Genomic DNA, 21,840 nt, shown 5'->3' with positions numbered 1-21,840 from the left:
AGAAAACATGAATTTATCAAATAGTTAAGAGAGAGTTAGTTACTTTGCTTCATGACCATGTGGTCTGAATGATGTCACATGATATTGACCACATGATTTGATCCAAAACGGTCCCTTTATATCGGTTACTCCGAATGACATCAATGAAATTCATTTTTCCGCACATTATTTCTCATAACAAAGCAACGACTTCTACACATAATTTTAACACCATTTTGCACTATGTTGATATATGATGTTATAAAATCATGCCAGAATAAAAAATATATACATTTATTACATTTTAAGATATTTTAATCACAAATGAACGGTTGGACGGTTAAACCGAATGACCTTTTGACACTTCAAAATCTTTAAAATACATTTATATGTAGCAAAAATATAATTAAAACCTTCTGGATTCAATAAAAGAGATCTAGTTGTACTACGTTACATACTTTGGATGTCATATCTGTGTTTTTTTATTATTATTATTATTATTATTATTAAGACCTTTGGACAAAAATAAAATGACCCTTTTGTCATTATATATTATATATATTACATATGCACTGCTTTTAATTTGAGTTTTAATGGTCACACTATCCTCGTTTCAGAGAGAGAGGAAGGGGTTAAGGTCTCGGTCAGATCCGTGTTGGAGTAATTTCAGTGTGTATAAACACGTCTCCTCCTACAGTCCCTCCTGTGGACGCTCCGCCACACACCGGGAAAACAAGAGCTTCCCAGCGACGCTCCTTCATCCATTCAGACGATCTCTCCGTCTAATGCTGCGCTTCTCCAGCGCCGTCATGTCTCGGATAATACTTGTGTTTTTTGCATCACAAACTGCAATTCTGAATTATTTATGATCGTTATCGCTGACATTCACCATTACATAAACTGTTTTTGCTGCTTTTAGCGAGTCGAGTTACTGCACTGCAAAATCATGTTCTTATTCAGCATTTTATTCTTGTTTTCCATAATATATAAATATATAATCTATACATTTATAAATCATCCTAAGATTAATTTACTTGATAAGCAAAACTGCACAAGATTAAGACATGCAAGAGAATATATTCATTTAATAAAGCTTAAAATATTTGAATATTTGTTGTAAGAAAGAAACTTGGAATTAAAATAATTTTGTAAGATTTATGGTTTAAACCCAGAATAAATAATAAAAATAAACCCTGGGCTTTGGTTTTTAATAGAAACTAAGTAATTAAATTGATTAGATTTATGGTTTAAAACAAGAACAACTACATAAGTTTTTTTGACTATTTTTTTATTTTGTCTTTTTCCCACTGACAAATAATATTTTTGTTTTGCATAAACTTCATAAATCAAACAATGTAATTTGAGGTTTATTCTTTAGAAAACATTATTCAAGATCACATTCTCTGAAAACAAACGTACGGCATTTTGATTCTTAAGTAAAATCAATCTTTTAAAAATATTTTAGTGGAAAACAATCACTTTATTTTGGGTTCAAATTTTGAAATGATAATAATTAATATATATTATTATTTAATATCAGTGTTGGTTCAGTTACCCTAAGTAATTAATTAGATTACTGTAAACTAATTGCATTACTAATTACTCTCTAAATCCCTCATCGACAACAACCACAATTCTTTCAAATAAACATCATAAAATTATATCAATTATTCTTGACCTGACCACAGTATTTACAGTTAATCACAGTAAGCCAATTAATTACTTAATGCATCACACCCAACAGTTCAATATATAATGATAACGCTCGAGTTCCTGTGGTAAAGTCACACGCTTGTGCATTTCCTGTTTCAGGGTTTAGTGTCTGAATAACAGTCAGAGTAACAGAGTCTTAATGAGTTTATCGAGAGAGAGGAACAGCTGTGGAGTTTCCTCTCCAGTCACTTTCACTTCCTGTGATGAAGCCGTCGGGAAACACTCCGACCTGACGGACGATCGCTTTAAACTGCAGACCTGCGTCTGTTACTGCGCATGTGCAGATATGAACCTTCATTTCACCATAATAACATCAAGCTTCAGGGGGGAAATGCGTATAAATAATAACGCTAATAATATCCGTCACGGTGTGAGCGCTGATGTGGGCTAAAGGTCACCGTGTTCTTCCTGTCTGTTTGCTTTCATTTCTGTCACAACACGAACTTTGGAGTCGATTATACTGATAAGAATCAACTGTTCAGTCAAATTTTAACATTTATCATGACACTAAATGATTCCCAAATTCATATAGTACTCTTCCTTCAAAGTACCAGAGTATTACCATGATTTTACCTGTGAAATTATCAGTTTTTCCCTCTTATATCATTTCAGCTGCATTTAAACCGGAATCACAAATCAGAGTTCAACCGCATCTCCAATCTCAGTCACTGGTGAGGTTACAGTAGCTGATCCACACACACACACACACACACACACACACACACACACGCACACACACACACACACACGCTTCATTCAGCATTACACAACACAATAGAATAATTGAATTAAATGATCTGAACGAGTGGATCTGTGAAGTATTATGGTTTCTGAGTGTTTATTATTATTATTATTATTATTATTATTAAATTATTAAATAATATTAATTTAACTTATTTTTAAAAATCTGAATTATTTAATTTATTTGAAAGATACGAAAATTTTACAAATAAACAAATAAATGCTAATAAAAATGTTTACCGATTGTCATCAAAAATGAATCATAATAATAATAATCTTACAGTTTAAAGCAGATACAGAAAAATTAAATACAATAAAGAAATTATTTCATAAATATTTACTTTAAAATTTTTAAATATTTCAATTGTTGATTTATTTAACTTCTTTCATTTATTTTTATTTTTAAAGTTTTTTTTTTACTTTAAAACTTACTTATTTTTATTACATTTATTTTTTATACAATTATTTAAAATAAATACAGTATACAAATAAGTGATAAAAACTGATATTCATCAAAAAATAAAAAGAATATAATAAAATACTACTACTACTAATAATAATACACAAATATTCTTAGTTTCTTACAGTGTTTGAAGCAGATCTCACATTTTAGAGTAAAAACACTGATACAGATCAATTAAATAATAAATATTTACTTTTTAAACTTTTAAATATTTCAATTGTTCATTTATTTTATGAATAAAATAATTCTACAAATAAAATAAATGCTAATTTTGATTATAGTCATCAAAAAAATATAACAAATATTAAAGTTTCTTAGAGTTTAAAGCAGATCTCACTTTTTATTTCAATTGTTCATTAATTTATTTATATATAAAAATGTATTTGTTTTAAATAATTTTGCAAATAAAATCAATAAAAAGAATATAATAATGACAATACGCAAGTTTCTGTCAGTGTTTGAAGCAGATCGTTTCAGAGCAGAAACATTAACGTAATAAATACGGCGTTTTGGCGGACGCCCACGACTGTGGTGATCCACAAACTATCATTAGCATGATGAATTTTTCTAAAGACCCAAACTGAGTCTCTAAGGGAAACAAAATATGAACGCTGAAACAGAAAAACAGATGGAAAGAAAGAGGGAGAGAAATTCTTGAATGGGGTCAGACATGCCGTATCCCGTCACCCTCATGTTCCCTTAGAAACATCCTGTGGATTCCATCACATCAGCAGCTTCCTGTGGGAGGGGGAGGGGGTGAACGCCCGCAGCGCAAACACAGGAAGGGGACGGGCTCCCGTACGGGGGCTTGTTACCCAGCAGCCAATCAGAGGCTCAGGGCTCGGGTTACCCAGCCAATCAGAGCGTGGCAGCCCCACCCTCGGCTGTACCCTGATGCAAGGCCCCACGACAACCACAGCGAGAGAGAAACTACCCTGCCTTCCTCTGACAGACCAAAACTCCTGTTTCAGTGCTGATCCGAGCTTTCTAACACGAATCAAACATGTAATTCCTGCCAAACACGTTCAGGTTAACATCATAATGTATCATATATCCGCCGTATGGTCATCCACACACTCTAATCCGGATGATAACAATGTTTACACACAAACACGTAATTAGAGGCATTTAAAATTAAATTCAATCAGTTTTATCTGTACAAATTGTGCCGTCCATAACGTCCCATCCTCTGATGAATTGTTGCTGTGGCCTCATTTCCAGTCTCTGCTGAGGAGGGGGCGTGTCTACGGCTGATTGACAGCTCTCGGAACAGCCCCTCCTCCTATAAAAGCAGAGGAGTTCCCATTAGAACTCACGGAATCTCTTTCACATTCCTGCTCAACGGCGAACGCATTCGTCTAGACGCAAACTAACGTCTGATTAGCGTCTCGCGCAGCCGGTGTGGAGAGAAATCCAGTCCCCGAAACGGGTCTCCTGAGTGATCCCATTGGTTCAACTGACTTTTAGCGCGTGATTATAATTCCTGCAAAATCACGTTATAATCATTTAAAATGCGTTATAATGACCATTAATGTCTTATGTTTTTTTTTGGTTGTGAAATCAAGCATTTATTGTTTTTTTAGTTAGCTTGCGTACTAACATAGCGTACATCTACCCGATTAGCCTAGCCTAACTTATATTATATTAGGTGTTTTTTGCTTCCAATATTAAATTACATGTTTCAAATTAATGGTGTTTGTGTGTACTTAGCATGACAATTAATTTATTAAAAATTTATAATAGTAATATTATACACTATACCACACTATGGAAGAGGATTATGGGCAAGCAATAATTAAAAAAACAGAATTATTATTGACTTTATTCTCAAACTTTAACATTTTTTTTTTCAACATTTTATTTCGACTTTATTCTCAAAATTTAACGATTTTTTTCCGACTTTATTCTCAAACTTTAACAATTTTTCTTCAACATTTTATTTCGACTTTATTCTCAAAATTTAACGATTTTTTTCCGACTTTATTCTCAAACTTTAACAATTTTTTTTTCAACATTTTATTTCGACTTTATTCTAAAAATTTAACGATTTTTTTCGACATTTTATTTCGACTTTATTCTCAAAATTTAACGATTTTTTTCCGACTTTATTCTCAAACTTTAACAATTTTTCTTCAACATTTTATTTCGACTTTATTCTCAAAATTTAACGATTTTTTTCGACATTTTATTTCGACATTTTATTTCGACTTTCTCAAAATTTAACAAATTTTTTCTCAAAACATGACTTTATTCTCAAAATTAAACGATTTTTTTTTGACATTTTATTTCGACTTTATTCTCAAAATTTAACGATTTTTTTCCGACTTTATTCTCAAAATTTAACGATTTTCTTCCGACTTTATTCTCAAAATTTAACAAATTTTTTTCAACATTTTATTTCGACTTTATTCTCAAAATTTAAAGATTTTTTCTCAACATTTCGACTTTATTCTCAAAATTTAACGACTTTTTTCGACATTTTATTTTGACTTTATTCTCAAAATTTAACGACTTTTTTCGACATTTTATTTCGACTTTATTCTCAAAATGTAACAAATTTTCCTCTCAAAACATAATGACTTTATTCTCAAAATTTAACAGGTTTTTTTCGACGTTTTATTTCGACTTGATTCTCAAAATTTAACAAGTTTATTCTCAACATTTTATTTTGACTTTTTTCTAGAAATGTTTTCTCGAAACATAACGACTTTAATCTCAAGATGGTTTTATTTTTTTATTATTGCTTGGCCCTTATCCTCTTCCGTACCACACTGTTATTATTGTATAAAAATTAATATTAAATTACTTTTACAAAACATAGTATGCTCGAACAATCCTTTTTTCCCAATCCATTTTTAGGCATGTTTGTGTTTCCAGTATGTTTTATCATGCAATAAACAGGAATTCATTTCATATTTCAAGCATATTGTTTGTAATAAACATCATACAACAGTGAAACAGCTTAAGACATCACGATAATAACTTTTGATCAGGCATTACTGCTTGCGTCCTATTCCTAGAGGGGGCCTTGATTTCTCATGACACCAGAGCTTCAAATAAACCCAAAAGGAAGTTTGATTGACATGTAAAGCAACCAATCAAGTTCGTTTTGTTTCACGTCATGTTTAGGGGCTTGAAAAGTCCATGTTCCCACGTACATCTAATAAATTTACATCCTTTTGAAAATCCAGCGTTTAGTTGATTCTGATTTGCGCTTGAATTAAGAGCTTGTGAACCAGAATCAAATCCCATGCAAATCTCGCCAACATTTTTTGTCCATTCATGGTGAATTTTGAGGAGTCATTGATGTCTGGAGCACAAACACTGAATCTTTATTCCTCGCGTCAGAGGTTTGATCACTACGAGCAATTAATGAAATAAAATCTCACTACACTAACAGCGATTCCATTAATCAAGTAAATGTGCAATTAATGACACTTATAAACATCTGATAGCATTAACAGCCTCAGCTTTGTGTTCCATCGCCCCTGGAAACGACTAATCGCTCAAACTATTAAAGTACGACTTCTTGTAAGTCCACGGTAACTACGGCACCGACTCATATGGGAACCATTACGCTCCTCTAGAAACGCACCGACTCCAGGACCCACGCTGCTAAAACTGAGCACTCGCTGCAATCACGGGGCAATTAGTGCGGGAATGCTGAACTCGTCGTTAAACGGTTTTATCTCGCTGAGCAGTGTCACGTGGAGGCCTCATGGTGTCTGGGTGGTCCACATGCTCCATTCAGATACACACACACACACACACACACACACACACACACACACACACACGCAGAGAATCAGGTCAGTGTAGAAGCACGTCACGAAGGCAATTCACTCATTTTGCATTCAACAACAACTTCGGTTGCTAATGGCGTTTTCTTGTTTAACAAACATACAGCAGACTAAATAAAACCATAAACCCACAAACAAATAAATCTGCTTTCAGTAGTTTAGTCTCTCTTGAATGCAATTTTCTTCAGTGTTTAACAATCGCACTTTCGTAGCTAAAATACACGAGACTAAAAAGATGTGTAGCGGTTTGCTTAAAAACAATAAAATAAAAATCAAAAGAGCTGGTTTGGTAGTTTTTCAGTAGTTTAGCCTCTCATAATTTACTCTCGTTCAGTTCCAGCAACTGCAGTTCAGACTAAAATCCAAGAGGTTAAAAAGAAAAGAAGTTGTCGTGCAGCGGTAAATGATAAAATAAAAGAGCTGGTTTTGTTGTTTTTGCGTAGTTAAGGGCGCGATTACAAGACAACCATGTACTAAAAACAACGTTTTTCACGTCCAAACGTTGTCAGAACAATCACTGTTCGCATGGATCCTCCAAAATGTCTAAAATCGCTGTATTCTGCTGCCAGGCCAGTAGATGGCGATGTCACATTGTAAAGAAACATGTGACGGTATAAATTTTTCATGTTGCGATTAATTGCTGAAGCTTTTATACGGTATTATCACGGTATTGAAATAAGTTGCAAAAAAAGTGTTGTCATAGTATAACAGGTTTAAGAACTATTTTTGTAATAACAAAAAAACTTGGGCTTGTTTACATCTGAGCACGTGTTCTTTTGACGCATTTTATACGGTTGATGGGGAACGTATTCTTAAATGCATTGTAAAAATTAATAATTAGTAATAAATTACTATTTACGGTATTTTGAAATACCCACGATAACAATATCGTGCATATTCATTATCGCGATATATCGCATTACCGAATATCGGCACAAGTCTAGACTGAACACTCGTAACACACATGCGCATGACGTCATCTTTTTCACAAAACTCACATTTGTGTACTTTTACATGGAGACGACAAACGTAGCGCTTCAAAACTTGCACAGTTTTCAAAAGTTTGCGTTTTCAGGGCCCCAAAATGCTATTATCGTAAATAAACAACCAAACAACAATACAAATGGAAAAAATGTAACAACGCGTCAATTCTATGTGGACCACAAGCGCTGTGATTGGTCTGCTAGAATCTCTCCCTGCATTTGCACGTCGACGCGGACAACAACGCAGAAGTATAACTGAAAACGGACACGTAGCCTACGGCGCAGAGGCTAAATCAGCCTTAACTGTGGCATAACACCAGCTAGCATTAATTATATATAAATTTCCCTTACAAAAAGCATCCGATTAAGGCTGTAATGTCGTTTGGATGCTGATTTCTGAGGTTCACAGCATTTTTCCTCAGCGTTTAGTCATTATCAATATCGCCGTAACACCGCAGCTAATGAATCACAAATCAAAGCAATCCTGTTTAACGGCTGTTAATCATAAGTACTATATCCTAATAATATCAGATTGTGCTAGTAAAATATAAAATATTCACTTCTTTTTTTCAATTATTTATTTATTTGTCATTTATTTCACTATGGCCAATAAATGATGGAATGATCGATATTATAAATTCAAAACTTTTTAAAGAAAAAAATCGAACTATATCTGTAGAAAAGAACTTCATATAATGCGCCTTTCACGAGATGTAATATCAGTCTCTGGTGTCTCCAGATTGTGTTTGTGAAGTTTCAGCTCAAAATCCCCCACAGATCATTTATTATAGCTTGTCAAATTTGACTCCATTTAGGTGTGACACAAAAACACGCCGTTTCTGTGTGTGTCCCTTTAAATGCAAATGAGCTGCTGCTCTCAAGAAGAGGGCGGAGCTTCAGCGCCGATTACCTCAGACTCTCTAATAATTTGTCAGAAACTGTTCAGCCTTTTATGTTCAAACTGAAATCGGACAATGATGGAGAGACTCAAGAAGAAGTGACGACATGTCGAATGCAACAGGACGTTTCTGAACGGTTAGTGGGCGAATTTATGTTGCTGATGTGGAGTTAAAGATCTTAAAGTCATTGAATAGCAAATTGTGTTATGATCATCTATAAATGGCTCGTGTGGGAACAGCTGTAAGATCCTACAGAGAATATATGCTGCATGAAGACAGAACTGGTATGGTTTATTTTCAACTATTGCATTTGTGTTATGTACTGTAACGTAATAACACGGCCCCTTTGTTGTGTGTTCTCATTAATTATGTCAATTTGAGGGTTTGTGATGTCAGGAAGAAGATCGTTGTGGGTGATTTCTGTAAAAGAAAATATCTCCTTTGCATTGAACTTTGAGTGGTGCAACTTTGCAGATGTTGTTTATGATCAAACAGCAACATTACGCACTAACTGAAGTTAAAACAGTCAAATCATAATCAAGGACAACTTTAGTTTAAAAAAAAGAGTGTAATTAAAACATCCTAATATTAGTCAATACCAAGATGGTCTCTGTGCACAAACAGGTGCCATTTTCTGTCCTCCTCTCAGGCACATCGTGACTGTCGTTCACAGACACGCTCATCACCGACGATCCGTCTCGTTCACAATAACCTCCTGAAACTGGAAAAGTCTCGTGCGCGTGGGTGTGTGCGGCGCATGTTCAACCGCACAGAACCGCAGTCGCCGCGCGTGCCGTTTAAAGCTCACGGCCGTGTTTCTAGACTACAAAAGACTCGTATCACAGGGAGCAAAGGCTGCGCTCTGACACAACACAAACACGACAGACGCCAAACGGGGCAAAGTTTATCTCGTATCATCAGAAGGGAAAAAACCTGCTACACATTGACTCTTCTACTAAATAAATACTCTTATATCTCTCACAAGAGAACACAAAGTAAATGCTCTTCTCCTCTATATAGACTGCAGAAATCAATGACGCTGCATTAGTTCACACAGTGAAACACAAACCTACTGACACAAAAGAACAAGTTTGCTTGGCGGAAAACACTCCAAACATTTGAAGTCCTGCTCATATTTCTCGTCATATTGAGATCCATCGGTGCGTCTGAGCCCGAGGCAAGAGTTTCAGACGAATATCCCATCTCACATGGTCTAAAAGAGCAAAACCAACTAATAAAGAGGAAAGAAGAGCCTTCAATAACACTAATAACAGACGGATTTATCCTGAAGGCCACATGTGGAGTTACTCTAAGATTATTGTTATATAGAGGCTGGAAATTTCATTAAGGCCAATAAATTATGTAATGATCGCTATTATTATGTTTTTAGACCCCAAACGATGTTTGCTAAAATAATTTTAAAAAAAAAAGTTTTCTTTGTCCAAATGACATGAAACATTGTACAGTTTTTAACACTTTCTAGATCTACAAATAAAAAAAGAAATTGGAGCAATATCTTGTTTTTATGTTAGTGTAGAAACAAAAGTAACACTCAGGGTCTCCAGGAAAAAAACAAATATAATTTTATTCTGTTTATTAATGTTTTTACTTCATATTTGTGCAGTTTTTGGAGGATTTATCATATCTTTTAAATTTATATAAATAAATAAATAAATATTTTGTTGAGTAGGTTTTTATACAAAAACAGCTTTTTATGTAAAATTCTCTTTATAAAAGACCCACATTTCTAACTTTCATTCATGGGGATCACATGGATAATTTGACATGGTTTAGTGTGAGATTTTTGTCCATCTTTTGGAAAATGCAGTTTTAAAAGTAAAAAATGATCACTTTATCCAGTAGATGCTGCAGAGCTCCACTATTTGCTGTTTGACTGACTGAAAGACGTCTTTACACAAGTATTTTCAGTTTCAATATTATGAAATCACAATTATAACAATAAAAGCTACTTTTTGTCAAAGTTTAGCGTTTTTTTGTAATGAAAAAAATAAGTTAGCTACTTGAAAATTTTACATAAAAAGCCGTTTTTGTATAAAAACCTATTTAAAATGTTTTTTTAATTTATTTATATACATTTAAAAACTATGATAAATCCTCCAAAAACTGCACAAATGTCGAGTAAAAACATTAATAAACCGAGTAAAATTACATTCGTTTAAAAAAAACAAAAAATTATTTTGTTACATTTTGTTGCCTGGGGTCTCTGGAGACCCTGAGTGTACTTCCCAAACGAAGACCACACAAGCACACACAAAGCCTCCAGAAACTATATTTGCAAAAAAAAAAAGTGCATAAAAATAAATATTTCCTTCTTCCAGACAGACTCAGAATGAGTTTAATTAATTATAGTGTGCATCTAAAATATTACATATTATAATATAGCACATTTTCCCCAAGTTTAATAAAGAAACTACAACTCCCAAAAAAACATTTTCTGCACAAACTTTGTGTCTTGATCTATAAATAAAGACTGAAGATGTGTTCATTTAACAAAGTAAGTTAAACTAAAAAACACATAAAGAATCAAAGCTGATGAGAAACACTGACTGTACCTGATGTGGCATCACCGTTTACTCTGGGTTCACGCGCGCCAGCTTCACATTTAGATTTACCTATTAAAACACACACACACACACACACATATATATATATATATATATAAATGTGAAATAATAGTGTTGTTTTCCATAAGATTATGTATGTGTGATCATGCTGTTTTGTGTGTCGCACATTCAAGCGCGCGCACACACACACACACACACAGGCACACTAACATGCACGCGCGCACATGCACTCCATGGCCACATATTCGCTCAGAAATGGTAATCTAGCGATCTAACACACTTTCCTACACTGTAACATCACGAAAGCATCATTTACCAGAGTTGATCAGACTTGTTTCTATAATCCTCCAGTGAATCCGCTGCAGGCCGCAGTTAAACTCGCTCTTCTTTCTCCAGATCAACCAGCGCGAGACGGACAGCAGCTTTACTTCGCCCCGCCCTCCGCCTGCATATCTATAGATATAGACCGCCAATCACAGGCGTCCGTTGAGACACCGTCTCCGCTGGTTGGGCAAAAAGCGTGACAGCTCGATTCCGATTGGCCGAATGGCGCACCACTGACTGCAAAGGCGGGCACCGCCCCCTGCCCTGTAGGGGTGTGTCCTGACGTCACTGCTCAGCCGCTAAGAGGTAAACAATCTGTCCTCACAGTGATTCTGTGTTTAAAAAGTTAAAAATATCAGAAGTAGGTCAGAAAGCAGACCTGTGGAGTCAGACACAGAGAACGAGATGCCACTTTGGGGTAAAATCAATTTATTATATATATTATTATGTATATTATTATTATTATTTGATCGGCCTATAAACTGATATTGTTGGTCTTTCAACAACAACGTGATTCTTGCAGTATAATAAGGGGATGATGTCAAAAATGTGTATTTTATCGAAATGTATGGCATAATTTGTTGGAATTTCCTTTACCAATCAATATGACTATTTGATATTATTATATTACCAATAATATGAACTGATATTTTTGGACATTCAACAACAAGGTAAATTGTATCATGTTTTATACTCTCTCTCTCTCACTCACACACACACACACACACACGCACGCGCACAAATATATACTCACACCACAGAAATATATACTCACACACACACAAATATATACTCACACACACACAAATATATACTCACACACAAATATATACTCACACACAAATATATACTCGCACAAACATATATACTCACACATACACACAAATATATACTCACTCACACACAAATATATACTCACACACACAAATATATACTCACAAATATATACTCACTCACACACAAATATATACAAATATATACTCTCACACAAATATATACTCACACACAAATATATACTCGCACAAACATATATACTCACACATACACACAAATATATACTCACTCACACACAAATATATACTCACACACACAAATATATACTCACAAATATATACTCACTCACACACAAATATATACAAATATATACTCTCACACAAATATATACTCACACACACAAATATATACTCACACATACACACAAATATATACTCACTCACACACAAATATATACTCTCACACAAATATATACTCACACGCAAATATATACTCTCACACAAATATATACTCACACACAAATATATACTCGCACAAACATATATACTCACACATACACACAAATATATACTCACTCACACACAAATATATACTCACACACACAAATATATACTCACAAATATATACTCACTCACACACAAATATATACAAATATATACTCACTCACACACAAATATATACTCACTCACACACAAATATATACTCACACATACACACAAATATATACTCACACATACACACAAATATATACTCACTCACACACAAATATATACTCACTCACACACAAATATATACTCACACACATACAAATATATACTCACACAAACAAATATACTCACACATACAAATATACTCATACAAATATACTCACTCACACACAAATATATACAAATATATACTCTCACACAAATATATACTCACACGCAAATATACTCACTCACACACAAATATATACTCACACAAATATATACTCACACATACACACAAATATATACTCACACAAATATATACTCACTCACACACAAATATATACTCACACACACACAAATATATACTCACACAAACATATACTCACACACGCAAATATGTACTCACACACATACAAATATATACTCGCACAAACAAATATACTCACACATACAAATATACTCACACACACACAAATATATACTCACACATACACACAAATATATACTCACAAATATATACTCACTCACACACAAATATATACAAATATATACTCTCACACAAATATATACTCACTCACACACAAATATATACTCACACACACAAATATATACTCACACACACAAATATATACTCACACATACACACAAATATATACTCACTCACACACAAATATATACTCACACACATACAAATATATACTCGCACAAACAAATATACTCACACATACAAATATACTCACACATACAAATATACTCACTCACACACAAATATATACAAATATATACTCTCACACAAATATATACTCACACGCAAATATACTCACTCACACACAAATATATACTCACACAAATATATACTCACACATACACACAAATATATACTCACACAAATATATACTCACACACATACAAATATATACTCGCACAAACAAATATACTCACACATACAAATATACTCACACACACACAAATATATACTCACACATACACACAAATATATACTCACACAAATATATACTCACACACACAAATATATACTCACACATACACACAAATATATACTCACACACAAATATATACAAATATATACTCACACACACAAATATATACTCACAAATATATACTCACTCACACACAAATATATACAAATATATACTCTCACACAAATATATACTCACACGCAAATATATACTCTCACACATATATACTCACACGCAAATATATACTCTCACACAAATATATACTCACACACATACAAATATATACTCGCACAAACAAATATACTCACACATACAAATATACTCACACACACACAAATATATACTCACACATACACACAAATATATACTCACACAAACATATACTCACTCACACACAAATATATACTCACACATACACACAAATATATACTCACACAAATATATACTCACTCACACACAAATATATACTCACACACACAAATATATACTCACACAAACATATACTGACTCGCACACACAAATATACTCACACATACAAATATACTCACACACACACAAATATATACTCACACAAACATATACTCACTCACACACAAACATATACTCACACATACACACAAATACATACTCACACATACACACAAATATATACTTACAAATATATACTCACACACAAATATATACAAATATATACTCACACACAAATATATACTCACACAAATATATACTCACACGCAAATATATACTCTCACACAAATATATACTCACACACATACAAATATATACTCGCACAAACAAATATACTCACACACACACAAATATATACTCACACATACACACAAATATATACTCAGAAATATATACTCACACACAAATATATACAAATATATACTCACACACAAATATATACTCACACAAATATATACTCACACGCAAATATATACTCTCACACAAATATATACTCGCACAAACAAATATACTCACACATACAAATATACTCACACACACACAAATATATACTCACACAAACATATACTCACACACATACAAATATATACTCGCATACACAAATATACTCACACACACACAAATATATACTCACACCACAGAAATATATACTCACACACACACAAATATATACTCACACACACACAAATATATACTCTCACTCACACAAATATATACTCACACACAAATATATACTCACACACAAATATATACTCGCACAAACATATATACTCACACATACACACAAATATATACTCTCACACACAAATATATACTCTCACACACAAATATATACTCTCACTCACACAAATATATACTCACACACAAATATATACTCACACACAAATATATACTCGCACAAACATATATACTCACACATACACACAAATATATACTCACTCACACACAAATATATACTCACACACACAAATATATACTCACAAATATATACTCACTCACACACAAATATATACTCTCACACAAATATATACTCACACACACAAATATATACTCACACATACACACAAATATATACTCACTCACACACAAATATATACTCTCACACAAATATATACTCACACGCAAATATATACTCTCACACAAATATATACTCACACACAAATATATACTCGCACAAACATATATACTCACACATACACACAAATATATACTCACTCACACACAAATATATACTCACAAATATATACTCACTCACACACAAATATATACAAATATATACTCTCACACAAATATATACTCACTCACACACAAATATATACTCACACACACAAATATATACTCACACATACACACAAATATATACTCACTCACACACAAATATATACTCACACACATACAAATATATACTCGCACAAACAAATATACTCACACATACAAATATACTCACACATACAAATATACTCACACACAAATATATACAAATATATACTCTCACACAAATATATACTCACACGCAAATATACTCACTCACACACAAATATATACTCACACAAATATATACTCACACATACACACAAATATATACTCACACAAATATATACTCACTCACACACAAATATATACTCACACACACACAAATATATACTCACACAAACATATACTCACACACGCAAATATGTACTCACACACATACAAATATATACTCGCACAAACAAATATACTCACACATACAAATATACTCACACACACACAAATATATACTCACACAAACATACTCACACACATACAAATATATACTCGCACACACAAATATACTCACACATACAAATATACTCACACATACAAATATACTCACACACACACAAATATATACTCACACAAATATATACAAATATATACTCATATATACTCAAATATATACAAATATATACTCACACACAAATATATACTCTCACACAAATATATTACACAAATATATACTCACACAAACATATACTCACTCACACACAAATATATACTCACACATACAAATATATACTCACACAAACATATACTCACTCACACACAAATATATACTCACACATACACACAAATATATACTCACACAAATATATACTCACTCACACAAATATATACTCACACACACACACAAATATATACTCACACAAACATATACTCACTCACACACATATACTCACACACACAAATATATACTTACACACACAAATATATACTCACACATACATACAAATATATACTTACACATACACAAATATATACTCACACACACACAAATATATACTCACACACACACAAATATATACTCACTCACACACAAATATATACAAATATATACTCACACAAATATATACTCACACGCAAATATATACTCTCACACAAATATATACTCACACACACACAAATATATACTCACACACACACACAAATATATACTCACACACAAATATACTCACACACAAATATACTCACACACACAAATATACTCACACACACACACACAAATATATATTCACACACACACACACACACACACATTTATATACTCACATACATATAAATATACACACACTTATACACAATATATTGCCAAAAGTTTAGGGACGCCTGCCTGTACGTGCACATATCCTTTAATGACATCCCATTCTTAATCCGTAGGGTTTAATATGGAGTTGGCCCACCCTTTGCAGCTATAACAGCCTCAACTCTTCTGGAAAGGCTTTCCACAAGGTTTAGAAATGTGTTTATGGGAATTTTTGACCATTCTTCTAGAAGCGCATTTGTGAGGTCAGGCAGTGATGTTGGAGAGAAGGCCTGGCTCACAGTCTCCGCTCTAATTCATCCTAAAAGTGTTCTGTCGGGACTCTGTGCAGGCCAGTCAAGTTCCTCCACACCAAACTCACTTATCCATGTCTTTATGGACCTTGCTTTGTGCACTGGTGCGCAGTCATGTTGGAACAGGAAGGGGCCATCCCCAAACTGTTCCCACAAAGTTGGGAGCATGAAATTGCCAAAATGTCTTGGTATGCTGAAGCATTAAGAGTTCCTTTCACTGGAACTAAGAGTTCAAGCCCAACCCCTGAAAAACAACCCCACACCATAATCCCCTTCCACCAAACTTTACACTTGACACAATGCAGTCAGGCAAGTACTGTTCTCATGGAACCACCAAACCCAGACTCGTCCAGACAGAGAAGCGTGATTGGTCACTCCAGAGGACACGTCTCCACTGCTCTAGAGTCCAGTGACGGCGTGCTTTACACCACTGCATCCGACGCTTTGCATTGCACTTGGTAATGTAAGGCTTGGATGCAGCTGCTCGGCCATGGAAACCCATTCCATGAAGCTCTTTACGCACTGTTCTTGAGCTAATCTGAAGGCCACATGAAGTTTGGAGGTCTGCAACTATTGACTCTGGCGACTTCTGCACACTGTGTGCCTCAGCATGCGCTGACCCGCTCTGTGATTTTACGTGTCCTACCACTTCATGCCTGAGTTGCTGTTGTTCCCAATTGCTTTCACTTTGTTATGACACCACTAACAGTTGACTGTGGAGTATTTAGTAGTGAGGAAATTTCACAAATGGACTTATTGCACAGGTGGAAACCTATCACTGTACCACGCTTGAATTCACTGAGCTCCTGAGAGCGCCCCATTCTTTCACAAATGATTGTAGAAGCAGTCTGCATGCCTAGTGCTTGATTTATACACCTGTGGCCATGGAAGTGATTGGAACACCTGAATTCAATGATTTGGAGGAGTGTCCCAATACTTTTGGCAATATAGTGTACATATATATATTTGTTATGCACAGCCTGATATTAAAGTTCATATTTTTTAAACTCATATAGCATGTGATTACTGATTTAGCTGGACAATATTATTTCAAAGCAAAAAATCCTAAAGGAATTTCCTACTAATCCAGTGGGATCCTGTGCGATTCCTTGGGAAATTCCCATCGGGCTTCTATAGGATTAGTCCCTAATTATGTTCCAAATTCCAGGCAGAATCCAGTATATACTGTGAATAATCTGTAGGTTCAGTGTGTAAAACATACAGCAGATCACATGAACCTGAAATCTAACGCCGTAGACGCGGAGGCGGGAATCTTATTTCAGTACTGATTCCATATGTTCCTGCCACTGTATAGATGTACGGAGAAAGACAATGGTCCCATTAGCACATCGCTGAAACCTGAAACGGGAGCTTGGGTTAAACTTCTGACCTCGTCTTTATGTTCACTGCCCGGAGCGTCACTGGCCTCATTTTCCTCAGCATTTCTTTTGTCCGTTTCGCCTGGGACGTGGTATGAACATTGTTGCTCCCGCCGGGGCCACATCCTGTGTTTAGGGTGTGTATGAGGGCCTTTGACCAGGAATGGTGGTGTTGCTGAAATGCCTATACGTTATTTCTATGCTTGTGTTTATTTTGCTATAGTTTGCAGAGACCAATCTAGATAAACTTCTGTTTAGTTCTAAGTTGTTCTTGAAGGGAAAAGCGATTCATATACAGTATGAAGTATTGTTAATGTACTGTACACTGCCGGTCAAAAATTTGGAATAATTTAGTTTTTTAGTGTTTTTGAAAGAGTCTCTTCTGCTCAAGGCTGCATTAATTTGATCAAAAATACAGTAAAATTGTGAAATATTTTTACAATGTAAAACAGCTGTTTTCTATGTGAATATATAGTAAAGTGTAATTTATTCCTGTGATCAAAGCTGAATTTTCAGCATCATTACTCCAGTCTTCAGTGTCACATGATCCTTCAGAAATCATTCTGATATGATGATTTGATGCTCAAGAAACATTTATGATTATTATCAGTGATGAAAAATGTTTTCGCTGATTAATATTTATGTGAAAATTCAGCTTTGATCACAGGAATAAATTACACTTTACTATATATTCACATAGAAAACAGCTGATTTACATTGTAAAAATATTTCACAATTTTTACTGTATTTTTGATCAAATTAATGCAGCTTTGGTGAGCAGAAGAGACTCTTTCAGAAACTAAATATTCTTAATCATTCCAAACTTTAATACTCGGGTTATGTTTTTTGTTTTTTTTCAAACGTTCCAGAAAGCCTTTAAAATGAGAGATCATCCAATACTGAAAATTGAGTCGTTTACTCGTCCTCATGTCGATTTCAAAAAATAAAAGTCACATTTCCCTGTTTGACTGTTTTCTGACTCTGTAATGCACATCTATGAACGTGTGTGTATGAATCGACATAATTACATCAGTTTGCATGGATGAGCGAGCTTATCTAACGTTTTCTCCCTGCATCGAGGGTTGAATCTAGGCCATCTTGTCAGCTTTGTGTCTGCGAGGCGGATCAGGATTGGGGGAAGGGCTGAAGTATTTCCCAGGTCAAAGGCTAAGTCCGATCGGTGGGAAAACGAGGCGTTTGTGCACAAACAGGCATATTTAAGAGCTTTCAGCGTCTGCTTGTCACCCAAGCGCTTCTTGCTCGAAGCTCGGTGAGCGAAACGCTCTGAGCCGTCAGTCCGGCCTCACAGGAGGAGATCTGTGCGGCTCGGCCGTCTCTCCCTGCGTTCCTCCTCCTGTATCCAGCTGGAAAAACAAACACAGAGTGTGGGAGTGAAGAGAACGAGAAGAGAAGAGCTTTGATGGAAACGCTGGACTGAGATTTGCTGCAAAAAGATGTTTCAGCACAGGGTTATTATACACTGAAAAGAAAGTGGTAGAAACAAGTGTAATCGCTAGAAAGCTTGAACAAAGAATGGGCATGTAACGTATTGAATAAAATGTGAAATTCTGAAGCAGAAAGACTGGAGTGTCATTTTTTACAGTAAAACAATAAAAAATATTTTCATTACTTGAAAAAAAAAAATATTAAAAAGTACATCTACTTTATTTCAGCTACTGTAATTGCACAAGCAACTTTATCATTTTCATTTTATTTATAGATATTTTTGTGGAAACTTTTCCAGGATTCTTTGATGAATCAAAAGTTCAAAAGAACAGCATTTATTTGAAATAGAATCTTCTGTAACATTATAAATGATTTGATCACAGGAATAAATTACATTTTAAAATATATTCACATAGAAAACAGATAAATATTTTAGACAATATTACTGTTTTACTGTATTTTTTTGATCAAATAAATGCAGCTTTTGTGAGCAAAAACATTAATAATTCTTAATTATACCAAATTTTAAATCTAAAACTATAGACATATTAAAAAAAAAAAAAAAAATTACTAAAACTTTTAACTAAAATTAAAAAGATAACATAAAATATTCAAAATAGTATATTAATGATATTAAAATAATATATAAAGTAGCATTAATAATTATAGGATAGAGAAAAGCCTCCAAATGCCTTGAATTCAAAGTTTATGTGAACTACAGTGTCCTATAAAACAGCCAAACAAATTAAAAGAGAAATAAACAAAAACTCGGAAGGAGAAGAAGCCGATTTAATGAATCCTGCTGGAGCTTTGGGTCAGATGTGTGTGGATCAGCAGGGCTGCTGTGCTGGTGTATTGATCACGACTGATTGATGCAGGATAAATTAATCAATAATCACGGTCCAGTAAAGTGGAGAAGCGGCAATGGACAAAAATGAGGAGAATGTCAGGAGATCGTTTATTTATTCATGACTTCCAGTTGAGAATATATGAGTTTGAAAAAAAATTACTCACTGAAAACAAACACAAACTGTCTACGGGGGAAACCAGCCTTATGTTGGGATTTGTCCGATCAGATTTCGTGGTTTGTGTGCAGTAAAACTCGTTTGTAAACGTGGCGCGCCGCCCGTTAGTTCAACAAATATGGGAAAATTCAGATCCACTGTGAGATACTGTATGTGGTATATTGTGCTCAATTTACTGTCTTCCTGGTCTTATTGTGAACGATTCATCAGGCACTTCATTCAGGCCTACAGAAAAAAGATCTGGTTCGCTTTGTTCAAACAAATGAAAAGAAATAAGAAGTTTCAGCTTCCATCCACCATCTTGCTTTGACACTTCTTGACATGTTTGTTTTAACATTTTACAACCTGTATGATTTAGAAAAATGACTTTTTTCCTGGTAACCGTTCAGAATTAATAACAAATTTATTAAATGCCATTTCTTTTTTCAGCTAATGTATGAAATTCATTTTTTTTCTCCAACGACCACCATATAAAACCCTTTCACACCTAATCAACTCCTGATGTATGAAATCCAGTCCTGCACGTTTATCATCAAATATTCAGTTTCACTTGGAAATATCACAAAAGTAAAATGGTCTGCAAATGCAATTTCGTTTTGATTCTAATGTTTCCAAAACAAACTCCTCGTATGGGTAATGAAACCCTGGTCTGAAGCGGGATTAGAGTCGCTTTTGCGATGTTAACCCCACACTTCATGCCAAACGTGCAGTGCAAAACGACGAATGCGTTTTTCAATTA

The 21,840-nt window shown here is 34.2% G+C and overlaps 1 protein-coding gene across 2 annotated transcripts in view; it reads right to left on the bottom strand.

The window, feature by feature from the left end:
* Positions 1 to 11,595, bottom strand: part of vdra (vitamin D receptor a) — a 50,713-nt gene extending 39,118 nt beyond the window's left edge. Inside the window, exons 1-2 of one of the 2 annotated variants that reach the window (XM_048179184.1) lie at positions 11,480 to 11,595; positions 11,152 to 11,211 (exon numbers count right to left, since the gene is read on the bottom strand). The gene's annotated coding sequence lies outside the window, so the exon portion shown is untranslated. The remainder of the gene's footprint in view (positions 1 to 11,151; positions 11,212 to 11,479) is intronic. The other variant, XM_048179182.1, reaches the window with a different exon arrangement.
* Between the last annotated feature and the right edge of the window lie 10,245 nt (positions 11,596 to 21,840).

The sequence above is a fragment of the Megalobrama amblycephala genome, linkage group LG24 (genome assembly GCF_018812025.1).
Source record: "Megalobrama amblycephala isolate DHTTF-2021 linkage group LG24, ASM1881202v1, whole genome shotgun sequence".
In the NCBI taxonomy this organism is placed as follows: Eukaryota; Metazoa; Chordata; class Actinopteri; order Cypriniformes; family Xenocyprididae; genus Megalobrama; species Megalobrama amblycephala.
This window is presented reverse-complemented; position numbering and strand designations above follow the sequence as displayed.